At 36.2% G+C, this 14,555-nt stretch overlaps 1 protein-coding gene and 1 long non-coding RNA gene across 5 annotated transcripts in view; one reads left to right on the forward strand and one right to left on the reverse strand.

Annotated features, from left to right (window-relative positions):
• The window catches only part of STARD3NL (STARD3 N-terminal like), a 61,408-nt gene extending 60,984 nt beyond the window's left edge, over positions 1–424 (reverse strand). For 2 of the 4 annotated variants that reach the window (XM_080818851.1, XM_080818852.1), the window contains exon 1: positions 227–415. The gene's annotated coding sequence lies outside the window, so the exon portion shown is untranslated. Of the gene's footprint in view, positions 1–226 lie in introns of all 4 variants that reach the window. The other 2 variants (XM_080818850.1, XM_080818854.1) reach the window with 2 other exon arrangements.
• Positions 425–586: 162 nt separating this feature from the next.
• Positions 587–3,960, forward strand: LOC308352633. The gene is made up of 3 exons (XR_013967669.1): positions 587–826; positions 2,859–2,935; positions 3,066–3,960. It is a non-coding gene; the product is annotated as an uncharacterized lncRNA (long non-coding RNA).
• Positions 3,961–14,555: the final 10,595 nt, after the last annotated feature.

The following is a 14,555-nucleotide window of genomic DNA, read 5'->3' on the forward strand; positions in this document are numbered from 1 at the left end:
GAACGAGGTGGGGCTCAGCATTCTGCAACTTCACTTTTGCATCCTTTATAAACACAGCCTGCCTAGCCCCTCCTCCTCCCCGAGGACCACGGGCGCTCCGCAAACACCCGACGCTCCGGCTCTGGCCTCCGTTCACGGGTCTACCGTGAGCCCCGGGCAAGTCATCTGATCCCGGGTGACTCAGTTTTCCAATCTGTCAAATAGGGTGACGAGAACCCCAGCCTACCTTATCGGGTGGTTTCGGGCCGGCCGCCCCAGGCTGGCCCGGGGACAGCGGTTCCGTGGTTGCGCCCGCGCCAAGCGGGCGGAGGGGCGGGGCTTGGTGGGGCGGGCCCGGGCACCAAGCCTCGCAGAGGACGCGCAGCCCACCGCCGGCAGTCAGCCACCCCCTGCCCTCCTCGAGTACCCGGCCCGTGACGTCAACACGCTGACGTCGACGCACAGAAGCTCATCTCGCCGGAGGGACCAAAGACTGGGCTGAGGCCTGCGTGCCCCCCGTAACAGAGCCAGCGATTGGTGCACGGGTCTGTCGATCATTTGCTGCCCAGTAAGCGACACGAGAAGCAGGGAGAGGGCGGGCTGGCTTGGCCCGAGGGGAGGGTGTGAATTTGGACTTCGTTTTGAGAGCCTCGAGCTGGTTGGATTTGCCTGAGTGTTGTCCCACAGTGTTTTGTTAATGGGCCGCTTCCCCCTTGTGGGAGATTTTGCTTCTTTCGCTTTCCTGCAGTCTCGTGGTGGAGATTTAGGTTCCAGTTCGTGGAAAATAGTCATGGCCTGGATTTCAGGGTCCCTGGCACCTCCCACTGTGCTCTCCAGGAATGAAAAAGTAGGACCTTTCATTTATCTGTTGAAGCGTCACCTCCAATTTGAATTCTCCTCAAAGCCCCCAGACTTATTTAGGAGACCCTTTCTCTGTTCTCCTGTCGCATAATTAACACTAACAGTAGTCACATATAATTATATTTGTTTTTCCACGAGATGGGGCGCCTTTTAACGATTGTTTTAATTCAAATTACCTTTAAGTTTTAATAGATCTTTTTACCAATAGATGATATATAGTTCAAATATTTAAAGGTGTAGAAGGTCATAGAGGGAAAATTCTTCCGCTTCCAGTTTCTCAGGCATTCAGTTCCCTTATTGGAGGGAACCACTGTTACTTTCTGGATGGATAGCCTTTCAAAGTAGACGTTCTAAGTGCCATGATTAATTTTAAATTACACATAATAGTAAATGTAAACGTTACAAGTAGGCTAAAATCCTTTTCAGGAACTTATTACAAACCCAGTCCCTGTATGATGACTTCTAGTTCCCATGCATTTACATATGTGTAACTTTTTTTTTTTCCAATCAACATTATATTCTGGAGATTTTTCCGTTTCTCTATATAGATCTACCTCATGGCAGTCCTCGGAACCAATAGATACAATTTATTATTTCCTTACCGTTCGATATGTACTTAATCTCTTTTTTGTTTTTCTATCAGAAGGATTGCTACATTGAACATAAATGCATGCTGAAAATACATACATACATACATACATACATGCTACTCCTTTTTGTACCTGTATCCAGGTGTTCTCCAGGGTAGAAATACTAGCAAGTGAATGTGCTGGATAGAGAATTTTCAGAGTAGATTCTTCATAGCAGATTTTAAATCTTCGTAATAGATTCTTTCATTTGCTCCTTTAAGTAGCTGTTACAACTTACATTCCTACCTGTAATACATGAGCAACTCCCTGCACTCCTTGCTAAAATGGAAAAAAAATAATTTAAAAAAATTTCTGAATTGATCAGTCTGAAAAAAATTTTGAGGGATAACACGTGTGCAAAAGAAGTGCAGTAATCATGAGTGTATGTCTTAGTAGGAAAGTGAATGAATTTGTGTAAGCATCTCCTAGATCAAGATTTTCAAAATTTACCAGGAACATAGAATCTCTCCTTATCCTTGTTCTAGTCATTGTACTCCTATACAGAAATAGCTACTATTTTGAATTTTACTACCAAAATTAGTTTTGCCTGCCTGAAACTTTGTATATGGACAGAGGAAGTATGTGCTCTTGTGTGGCTCTTTTAGCTTAGTACTATGTCTATAATATTGATTCATATTAAAGAATGTAGTTGTTTGTTTTCATTTTTGTATATACTTCCAAAGTTTCTCTATTCTATTCTCTTCTATTCTTTATTCTATTCTCTATTCTAATATTGCTTGAAGTGAAGTTGCTTGAAGTTGGGGTGGCCACAAGTGGTAGTACTATGAATATTCTTGTAGATCTCTGTTGATGCACATAGTTCCACATTTGATTTTGGTATATCCCTAAGAATAGTATTACTGTGCCACAGGATATGCTTGTATTCACTATTAGTAGAAACTGCCAAATAGTGTTTTGTTTTGGTTTACCAATTTACAGCTCACTAGCAGTGAGTTGCTCTACATCTTTGCCAACATTTGATATTCTCATTTTTGTTTTGTGCTCATCCTCTTTTTTTCTGTTTTCAATTTTATTGAGACAAATCAAATACACAAAAAGTTGCATATATTTAATACAGAAATCTTAATGAGTTTAGATGTATGCATATACATGATACCATCACCACAAACAAGATAATAAACATATACATCACCACTAAAATATTTCTTGTGTCCCTTGCTTTTGTTGTTGCTCTTGTTGGTAAGAGAACATAGCATAAGATCTACCTTCTTAACAAGTTTTTAAGTGCATAGCACCCTGTTGTTAACTATGGGCTAGCATAGATTTTTCATGTAAGTGGAATCATGCAGCATTTGTTCTTCTGTGACTGACATATTTCCAGGCATAATGTTTTCCATGGTGATATGATATCTCCTGTTCCTCACACAGAAGCTCATGAAAGCCCCAAACTGGGCTGGTCTTCGGTGTCTGTCCTGAGGATAATCATTGTGAGGGAATCACAGCAGGTAAGAGGGCTGTGGTGGCAGTCGGTCACCTTCTACTCCTTTCTATTTGCAGCCCCTCTTATCCCTCACCTCCGACTTCCCCAGACCTACCACCTAAGCCTGAAAATTTCTCTGCTCCTTCCTGGTTCAGGCTCCAGGGATCCATGTTTGCCTGGATGTCCGGGACAAGTTTTGGCCTTGGATTTTGTATTCCAGAAATCCCTAGGAATTGCCTGGGCAAGCCAGATGCTGTAAAGAAAAAGTGATGATTGAACTGAGTAAAACAAATCAGGGTAAGAACATGTCTCTGGTTGTGTAACTGGCCTATCACATGATAGGCCACTTTTAAGCAATTAGAACTAGATAATGCAATCATTTCTTACCCAATTAAATTTGTAAGCCCAGAAATGCATGAATTAGCACTTTAGCTTTTGATTCAAAGCAATTGTTACTTAGATGAAAGGACATTTAAAATGAGAAATGGATTTTGATAAAAATGTAGAGGTATAGATAATATGCACTTCTTGTTAAATGCTTAAAAAATACATGTTTTCTCGTCTATGCATGATGTCACAAATGGTAGGATATCCTTCTTTTTTTTTAAGGCTGAATAACATTGTATTGTATGCATCTTCCACAATGTATTTACTCATTCATCTGCTGATGTTAATTTGGACTACTTCTAAATCATGATTCTTGTGAATCATGCTGCAATAAACATGGCAGTACAGATATCTCTTTGAGATCCTGATTTCAATTTGGATATATACCCAGAAATGGAATTATTGGGTCATATGGTAGAAGAAATAGAAAATATGAACAGACCAATAGACAAGTAAAGGAAATTGAATCAATAATCAAAACCTCCCAACAAAGAAAAGGCCAGAACCAGATAGCTTCACTGGTGAATTCTATCAAATGTATAAAGGATTAATACCATTCCTTCTCAAACTCTTCCAAAAAATTAAAGAGAAGCAGCACTTTCAAACTCATGGTATGAAGCCTGCATTACACTGACACCAAAACCAACCAGAAAAAGACACTACAAGAAAACAAAACTGCAGGCCCAATTCTCTGATGAACATAGATGCAAAAATCTGTAAAAAAAAAAAAAAAGTCTAGATGCAAAAATTTGTGACAAAAATTCTACCAAACAGAATTCAATGGCATATTAAAAGGATCATATACTGTGATCAAATAAAATATATTCCTGGGATGCCAGAATGTGTTGAAAAACACTTTAACAGAATGAAGAATAAAAATCATATGATTGTCTCAGTAGATGCAGAAAATCTATTTGACAAAATTCAATATCCCTTCATGTTGTTGAAACTTTTAAATCGGGTATAGAAAGAACACACCTCAACATAATGAAGGCCATATATGACAAGCCCACAGCTAAACTCCAGCTTAATACTGAAAAACTAAAAACCTTTCCTCTAAGATCAGGAGCAAGATGAAGGTGTCCTTTCCAACCACTCCTATTCAACATAATACTGAAAGACCTAGCCAGAGCAATTAAACATGAAAAAGAAAGAAAAGGCATCCAAGCTCAAAAAGAAATAAATTAATTGTCTATGTTTGCAGATTATATGATCACATATGATCATATATATAAAACCCTAATGATTATACATACATGCATGCACACACACATATTTGTTGGAATGAATACATGCATCTAGGAAAGCTGCAGGTTATAAAAATCACCATATACTCTTGGTTTGAGCTCAGGTCATGATCTCATCAAGAGATCATGAACCTTGAATCTTGAGATCTTGAGATCTTGAGATCTTGAGATCAAGATCCCTGTTGGGCTCTGCACTCAGCATGGAATCTGCTTGAGATTCTCTCCCCCTTTCCTCTGCCCCTCCTGCTCATGCTCTCTCTCTCAAATACATAAATAAATCTTAAAAAAAATTTTTTTAAATCACCTTATAAAAGTCATTTGCTGGGGCACCTGGGTGGCTCAGTTGGTTAGGCATCTGCCTTCATCTCAGGTATGATCCAGGGATCCTAGGATTGAGTCCTGCATTGGGCTCTCTGCTCATCAGGGAGCCTGCTTCTCCCTCTTCCTCTGCTTGCACTCTCTTTCTCTCTCTCTCTCAAATAAATAAAATCTTTTTAAAAAATAATTTGCATTTCCATACACTACCAATGTATTATCCAAAAAGGAAATTAGGTTAATGTTCTCAGTTACATTAGCACCAAAAACAATAAAATATTTAGGAGGTGAAGGTTTTGTATACTGAAAATGATAACACACTAAAGAAACCAATTAAAGAAAACACAGGGGCACCTGGATGGCTCAGTCGGTTAAACATTTGCCTTCAACTCAGGTCATGATCACAGGCTGCTGGGATCAAGCCCCATATCAGGCTCCCTGCTGGATGGGCAGCCTGCTTCTCCCATTCCATAACTTGTGCTCTCTTGCACATGCACACACACACTCTCTTTCTCTCTCAAATGAATAAATAAAATCTTTTTTTTAAAGAAAACATTAAAAAGTGAAAAGACACTTTGTGTTCATAGATTGGAAGGCTTAATATTATTAAAATGACCATACTTGGGCACCTAGGTGGCTCAATGGGTTAAAGCCTCTGCCTTTGGCTCAGGTGATGATCCTAGGGTCCTGGGATCAAGCTCCCTCTCTCTTCTGCCTGCCTCTCTGCCTACTTGTGATCTCTGTCAAATAAATAAATAAAATCTTTAAACATAAATAAATAAAGAAAGAAAGAAAATTACCATACTACCAAAGCAATCTACGTATTCAGTGCTATTCTCATCAAAACTACAGTGGCATTTTATACAGAAATAGAAAAATAATCCTAAAATTTATGTAGAACAGCAAAAGACCCAGAATAGCCAAACCAACCTTGAAAAAGAACAAAGCTGAAGGCATCACACTTCCTAATTTCAAAATATAGGTACAAAACTGCAGGTACAAAGCACCTGAAGTTAATATGATACTGGCATAAAAAGACTTATAAACTAATAGAGCATACTAGAGAGCCTGGAAATAAACCCACACATATATAGGCAAATAATCTTCAACAGTGGTGTCAAGAATACACAATGGGAAAAACATAGTGTCTTCAACAAACAGGGTTGGAAAAATTAGATATCTGCATGTAGAAGTATAAAAATAAAGTCCTATCTCACAACAAACACAAAAACCAACTCAAAATGGATTGAAGCTTCAAATATAAGACCTGGAACTGTAAAACTTCTAGAGAAAAATTGCACGATGCTAGTCTTGGCAATGATTTCATGGCTATTTGGACTGGACAGCAAAAACAAAACAAAAGTAAAAGTAGACAAGTGGGACTACATTAAACAAAAGCTTTTTCATAATAAGGGGAAAAAGCACAATGGAAAGGCAACCTAAAAATGGAAGAAAATATTTGAAAACCATGTATCTTATAAGGTGTTAACCTCCCCTCTGCAAAATATATATAAGGAACTCTTTATATAGTCCCCCTCCCCACAAAACCCCTACAACTCTTTAATTAAAAAAAAAAAAAAGCCCAATTTTAAAAAAAAAGACAAAAGACTTGAGTAGACATTTCTCAATAGAAGACATACAGATTGCCAATAGATATATGAAAATATGCTTAACATTACTAATCAGAGAAATGCAAATCAAAATCACTATGAGATATACACTCCACACCAGTTAGGATGGATATTAACAAAAGATAACAAGTGTTGATGGGATATGGAGAAATTAGAATTCGTGTACACCATGGGGATGTAAAATGGTACAGCCACTATGGAAAACTGCATGAAAGTCTTTTTGTGATGTTATACATTCTGATGCATATGTAGGGGTATCACATTGTAGATTTAATTTGCATTTCCTGGATGACAAAAAGAGTTTAGCACTTTTTCATATGTCTATATGCCACTTGTTCAAGTCTTTTACCCAATTTAAAATTGGGCAATGTGCTGTGGTGAGTGCTGTGTATTGTGTAAGATTGATGAATCACAGACCTATACCCCTGAAACAAATAATACTTTATGTTATTTATTTAAAAATAGACTACCTGTGTCGTTTTCAGGTTTTTCTACATTTTAGATATGATTCCTATGTCAGATATATGTATTGTGTATATTTTTATTACTCTGTGGCTTACTTTATCATTATAAAATATCCATTTTACTAGAATGTACTACAATTAATACTTTTTCTAATTTTTGGAAAATTCAAGGACTTTAGAACATTAATTTCATTTACCCAACTCCTGGTTTGGGGGCATTTTTTGTCATCTATTTTATTTTTTAAAGAGTTTATTTGTTTATTTGTCAGAGAGAGAGAGTACAAGCAGTGAGAGCAGCAGGCAGAGGGAGAAGCAGGCTCCCTGCTGAGTAAGGAGCCTGATGTGGGACTCAATTCTAGGACCCTAGGATCATGACCTGAGCCAAAGGCAGCGGCTTAACTGATTGAGCCACCCAGGTATTCCCTTGTCATGTATTTTAAATTCTATTAAATTTAAAAACCCAACAAAATATTATTTTATTTCACATAGAAGAATTTATATTTATCCATATATTTTCATTTACTTTGCCTTTTATTACTTTTTGCTTTTCTGGGATTACATTTGAAATCATTGCATTCTTTGTTAAGTTTTAAAGTATGTCCGCTGGTGACAAAAATCTCTACTGCACTACCTAAGATGAGATACCTTTGCTGTCTCTGCTGGCTGTTTTGGTTACTCTCTGATGCAACTGTTTTCTTTTCAAACTTAATCCAGCATTGTGGTTATTCTTGGTAGGAAGTTGGTCTGATACCAAATCGTCAATTATAGCTCAAAATGGATCGAGTATGTTGACAGGTGTGAATAATATTATTTTGGTGTCCCTTGGCCTAGAATAGTGATGTGCACCAAAAGAAAAATATTTGGAATGGCAAAGGTGAAAATGGTGGAGTAGGCAGCTCCAATAACCTACTTACCTACAGAAACATTAAAAAATTAAGCAAAAACTGTTGGAATCAACTCTCTCAGAAGTCTGGAAAACAGACAAAATTTTACAACACAAGCACCTGCTGAATTAAGGAAAAGGAAACTTTGTAATGGTAAAATAGTTTTGGGTGTTTTCACTTGCCCTTGACCAGGCTCTTCCAGGTTCTATAGTGGTCTTAAAAATGGGAACCTGTGTTCCCAGTATGGGACCCTGGTCCTTGGGTAGAAAAAGAACAGAGCAGAAATAAAAGGTATCCAAATTAGAAAGGAAGAAAAGTAAAGCTAATAACTAGAGCTAATAAATGATTTTAGCAAAGTTGCAGGCACAAGATCAACTCAAAAAATCAGGTATGTTTCTGATCAGGTGTTTCTATTCACTAGCATAAACAATAAAAAAATGGAATTAAGAAAACAGTTCCATTTACATGAGCATTAAAAAAGCTAGGAATGAATTTACCAATGAGGTGAAAGGCTTCTATACTGGAAACTGTAAGACATTGCTGAAAGAAATTTAAGAACTAATTAAATGGAATGACATCTCATGTTCATAGATTGAAAACTTAGTATTATTAAGATGGAAGACTTCTCAGAATCATCTACATATTGAGTACAATCTCTACTAAAATATCAATAGCATTTTTTTGGAAAGGAAAAGCTGGTCTTCCAATTTATATAGAATTGCAAGGGGCCCCAAATAGACAAATCAGTCTTGAAAAAGAAGAATAAACTTGAGGAACCCATATTTTTGGGTTTTAACACTTAAAACAAGACTACAATAATCAAGACAGTGTGATACTGGAATAGAGACATATAGATCAATAGAATAGAATTGAGATTCCAGAAATAAACCCAAACATCTGTAACACAGTGATTTTCAACAAAGAGGCAAACACCATTCAATAGGGTAAAGAATAGTCTCTTCAACAAATCAGTCTGGGACAACTGGGCATATATATGCTAAAGAATAGAAATGGACCCCTAACTCACTAATACATGTATTTTGTGTGTACATATATGTACACACACACACACACACACATACATATAAATTATCTCAAAAAGAGCCAATAACCTAAATATAAGAGCTAAAACCATAAAACTCTAAGAAGAAAACATAGGGATAAATCTTTATGTCCTTGGTCTTAACAGTAGATCCTTAGCTTTGAGAACAAAATTTTGAAAAACAACAATAGATAAAATGAACTTCATCAAAATTAAAAACTTTTGTGCATCAGAGAACAATATCAAGAAAGTGAAAAAACAGCCTGCAGAATTGTAGAAAACATTTGCAAATAATGTTTCTGATAAGAGTCTAGTATCTAGATTTTATAAAGAACTCCCATGACTCAGCCACAAAAGATAACCCAAATAAAAAAATAGGCAAAAGATTTGATAGACATTTACTCAAAATAGATATACAATTGGCCAAGGAGACATGAAAAGATACTCAATATCCTTCATTAATTGTTAGGGAAATGAAAATCAAAACCATAGTGAAGTACCACTTCACATCCACTAGAATGGCAAACAAAACAAAACAAAAACAGCCCCCCCCAACAAAAAGGGAAAATAAAAGTATTAGCAAGGATGTGGAAAAATTGGAACCCATGTCCATTGTTGCTAGGAATGTAAAATGATGCAATTTTTTTGAAAAACAGTTTGGCATTCTTCAATACTTATACATGGTATGACTCAACATTTCTACTTACAGGTGCATTCACAAAATTAAAAAAAAAACAGTCAAATAAATATACGTACACACATATTCACAGCAGCACTATTCACTATAACCAAGAGGTGGAAACAGTTAATATACCCATCAGTAAATGAATGGGTAAAACAAAATTTGGTATATACATACAATGGAATATTATTTAGTCATAAAAAGAAATAAAGTACTGAAACATGCTGCAATGTGAATAAACCTGGAAACAGTATGCTAAGTGAAAAAATCAGATAGAAAATATCATGTATTATATAATGCCATTTATATGAAATATCCAGAATAGGTAAATCCATAGAGAGAATGTACATTTATGCTTATCAGGGAAGGGGGAGTAGAATGGGAGCAAGCACTTGAGGGATAAGAGGTTTTCCTTTGGAATAACAAAAATGTTTTAGAATTTTAGGTAGATGGTGGTTGCACAATGTTTGGAGTACATAAACACCACTGAATTGTTTACTTTAAAATGTTAATTTTATGTTATATGAATTTCACTTCAGTTTAAAAAGTAGTGATTCAATGACCTCTCCCCACTCCAAAGAAAAATGTTTAAAAGAGTTTTCATCTCTTTCCCAAACATCCATGGATTTGAGGTAGTGGAAAGACCTATAGCTATTTTAAATGTGGAAGAATTGTCTAATTTACACCTAAATTACATGAAACATATTTACAGCAGAATGTAAATGTAAAAATAGAACTTAATACAGAAAATTCTACCACTGTATGCCCAACCTATCTGCCACTCCTCCTCCGACTTCCCATTTGGCTAGCTACACCTGTTTTCTGTCCCAGATTAGGTGCTTAGGAATATTTGCTGAATGCTGATACAATGAATAAGCATTTTACAATGCTCATGCAATACAATGCTTCCATTTAATCTGTCCTCTATGCTGCCACTAGTTAGTCTCTATTAGATACGATGAAAGCCTGCAGGCTTGCAGTAGTTATGTTTATAATAGAAATCAGTAATATGTATTCATATGGCTTGAAAAGAAAGCAATGAATACGTGTGTAAACTGTTAAATAGAATGGACGAGATTTGACTATTTACTTGGGAAAATAAGAATAGAGAAGGGGGGATTTGTTGGAGAATTTCACCATTAACTTCATCAGGAATTCAGGAATAAAGTTGGATTGAATAGGGTTTGTGTTATAAACTCCCTTTTGAACATTTTGTTTGAAATATTTGTGGTTCTTTTGGAATTTTGTGTCTGGTAGGCATCTAGATTATAAACCGAGAGAGTTCAGGGGCACCTGGGTGACTCAGTCAGTTGAGTGTCTGACTCTTGATTTTGGCTCAGGTCATGATCTCAGGATCCTGGGATCCAGCCCTGTGTGGTGTTTTGCACTCAGCAGGGAGTCTGCTTAAGATTCTCCCTCTCCCTCTGCCCCCCTTCTCCTTTTCTCTTTCTCTCTCAAATAAATAAATCTTTAAACAAATAAAATAAACCTACATAGTTCAGGAGAGACACTTCAGGATGGTATCACTCAGGAAGAGCACATATTGAGAAGGAGGACAACCCAGGGCAGAATCCTGAGAATATCATCAGTTAAGGAGTAGGTGAAAGCAGAAGAGACCAAAAGGTAACTTAGACACAGTGAATTCAGAGATCAGAGACGTGCCAAGAGTCATGAGTGACCAGAGAAAGCCATGTTTTAAAAATGATCATGTGGTAAAGATTTAAATCAGAGTGAGAAAGAATTAAAGGAATACAGAATATATCTTTCATGTTAGTGTTTCTTTGGGTAAGGATCCAGGAGTGGAATTATCAGATCTCAGGGTATTTCTAGTTTTAATTTTTTGAGCAATCTCCATACTGCTTTCTACAAAAAGGTGCACCAGTGTACATTCCCACCAACAGTGCATCCCTATCCTTACAACACTTGTTAGTTCTTGGCTTTTTGATTCTAGCCATTTTGGCAGATGTGAGCTGATATCTCATTGTGGTTTTGATTTGCGTTTTCCTGATGATTACTGATATTGAGCACATTTTCATTGGCCATTTGTATGTCTTGTATGTCTTGTATGTCATAGAATGAATGAGATCTTGCCATTTGTGGCAACATGGATGGACCTAGAAGGTATAATTTTATTTGTATGTGGAATCTAAAAAAACATTAATTAATTTATTTATTATTATTTATTATTTTATTTATTTATTTATTTATTATTTATTTGTATGATTTTATTTGTATGTGGAATCTAAAAAAACAAAACAAATGAACAAAGAAACAAACAGACTCTTAAATTCAGAGAAGAAACTGGTGATTGCCAGAAGGGAGGTGAGTAGATAAAGGGGATTAAGAGGTATAAACTTCTAGTTATAAAATAAGTCATGTTGATGAAAAGTACAACATCAGGAATATAGCAATAATATTGTAATAACATGTACAGTGATTCTCTAAGCCCTGAGTAATGTATAGAATTGTCAAACCAGTATGTTGTACACTTGAAACTAATACATTATATGTTAATTATACTTCAAAAATAATAATAAGGGAATACAGAATAGAAATCCTAGCAGAGTGAGGCACCTATGCCAATATTTAATTAAAGAGATTAATTGTAACTTGGGGAGCCCGGGGTGGCTCAGTCAGCTGACTGTCTGATTCTTGGTTTTGGCTCAAGTTATGATCTCTGGGTCATGAGACTGAGTCCAGCATCAGGCTCCCTGCTCGGTGGGAAGTCTACCTGAAGATTCTCTCCCTCTGCTCCCCACCTCTCTTCCTGTCTCTCTCCCTCTCTCTAAAATGAATACACACACACACAGAGACACACATATATATGTATATATATGTGTATGTATGTGTGTATATGTATTATATACACACATATATATATGATTAATTGTAACTTGGATCTTAAGGATGTAATATAAAGTAGTAAGAAAGTAAGCAGAAGATGAAGAAGAACAAGGATTATAGGAAAAGAAAAGGATGTAACAATGTGTGAGCAGCCTTGAGGGTAGCCTTGACTGAATGATACATAAAACTATAGGTCCCTTTATTATCTAACCTGATAAATCATTTTAGATTTTGAGAGAAGCTATCTTTGGTCATACAATGAAAAGAGGGATTAACACATTTTGGTCTAATGTTTTCCTTATATTCCTTTTATTATTTTTTTAGTTTGCAACTACAACAGCCTGAAGAGTTTATCTAAAGGGACAATCCTTCTAGTAATTTAGGAATTTGACAAATCATGAGAATACAGTACAGTTTAGTTCCCATAAAATGATACTACCATATAAGTAAAAAGTTAAAAACCTGGCATTGGAGGTTTTAATTTTAAAAAACTATACCCCAATACTGGAGAAGAACACAATAATTGATGGCTACTGGGAAGGGCAGTATATGTACTATCCAAAGAGACATGGATTTGGAGGCAAGTTGGGGCATTAGGTCTGATCCAGGATAGAATTTAAATGTTGATTCACTCTTAAACAGAATGGAAATTCCTATAGAATTTATTCAAAAGACAATTCAATTGTAGCAATTTAATTACTAGAAGTCGAGAAGACAGGAAAACATGATTTATGAGCCCAGAGCTAATATTAGACTTTCATAGAATCTTGCCAACTTTCTCATCCTGTTCTCTCCTAATTTGAGGGATTTGGTTGCATCTTGGTGAAGTTGTTTAGCTCACCGCGGTCTCTCACGTAATGGGACCACAACCCCGATGAGCATCCTCTTCTGCTCCACAGTGAGTCAAGACAGCCAGGAAGGAGGCTCTCTTCTGCCACTGTGACTCATGGCACATGAGACTGAGCTGGTTCCCTGGGGTATGAAGCCACTGCACACCCCTCTTCCATGTGGACCTGATGTTAGCCAAGGCTGGGCAAACCACCAAATCCACATGTCAAATTAGGCCTCTGTCTTGCAAAGTTGTTAAGAAGTCATACAGAGGTCATTGGTTTATTCTTCCCAGTGATGTTTCTAAAGTTTTCACACAATGCTTATGTTGGCAGGAAGCAGCTCCTATAAGATTCTAGTGGTAACATGTGAGGAAAGGCCAAAATAATGGCAGAATATCCAGGAAAACAATGTTTACCATTTATCATTAATTATGTTCAAAGAAAGTTTTCCAGATTGCTTTTTTGACCTACTGGAGGTTCTCTTCGTCTTTTTATAAAAGAGTCAGTAAGCTGATGTCCTTTCTGTGTTAAAAAAAAGAAGTAAAGGCACTGTTAGTAATTCTTGAAAGCACCATGTTGATGTAAAATTTCTCCATAAAGTTGTGCTATTCATAAAGAGGCTTTAAAGAAATAATACAGACAGAACTGTAATGCTAATGTTCACTCGGTGAAATTCACTATTAGCAAAAACTGATAGAGTTAGTAAGGGTTTTGTTTTGTTTTTTCCTGTTTAAGAATTTATAGGAAAAGGTTAGACTTAACTCATGCTCCCTTCCTTCCTTCTGTACTTTATTTTTTACTTCCTTCTTCCTCCTTTTGCTACAGAAAAAGAAAAAATGTTAGAAAACACAGTCTTCACACCTGGCCTCATTTTCAAATGCTGGATACCAATAATTTCAAAAAAAGTTTGTCTTTCCCATGAAGTTCTCTAATGTCTGGTTATAACAAAGGGGACAATATTTAGGCAGATTCATTACCTGTATGAAATAAACCTGCATAATATGTTAATTCCAAATTCTGACTTTAAAAATCCCATATCACTTACATAAGTTATATATGAATACATGCTTCTTGAAAATAATCCAAATATTATAGATGTAGAGTGAATGAAGATTAAAAATCTTTCAAATGCTCCCTAAAGATGTCTATTAATCCATTGAGTATACAGCCTTCCCAACTTTTTTTTTACAGTTTATTGATTTTATTGGATTTGTTGACAATAACATACCATAATTTGAAAATCAGCTGCAAATTGCCTATAGAATTCTTATTTTTTGATTCTTATGTTTTTAATTTAATTTTATTTTTTCAGTGTTCCA

This window comes from Martes martes (genome assembly GCF_963455335.1).
Source record: "Martes martes genome assembly, chromosome: 11".
NCBI lineage: Eukaryota > Metazoa > Chordata > Mammalia > Carnivora > Mustelidae > Martes > Martes martes.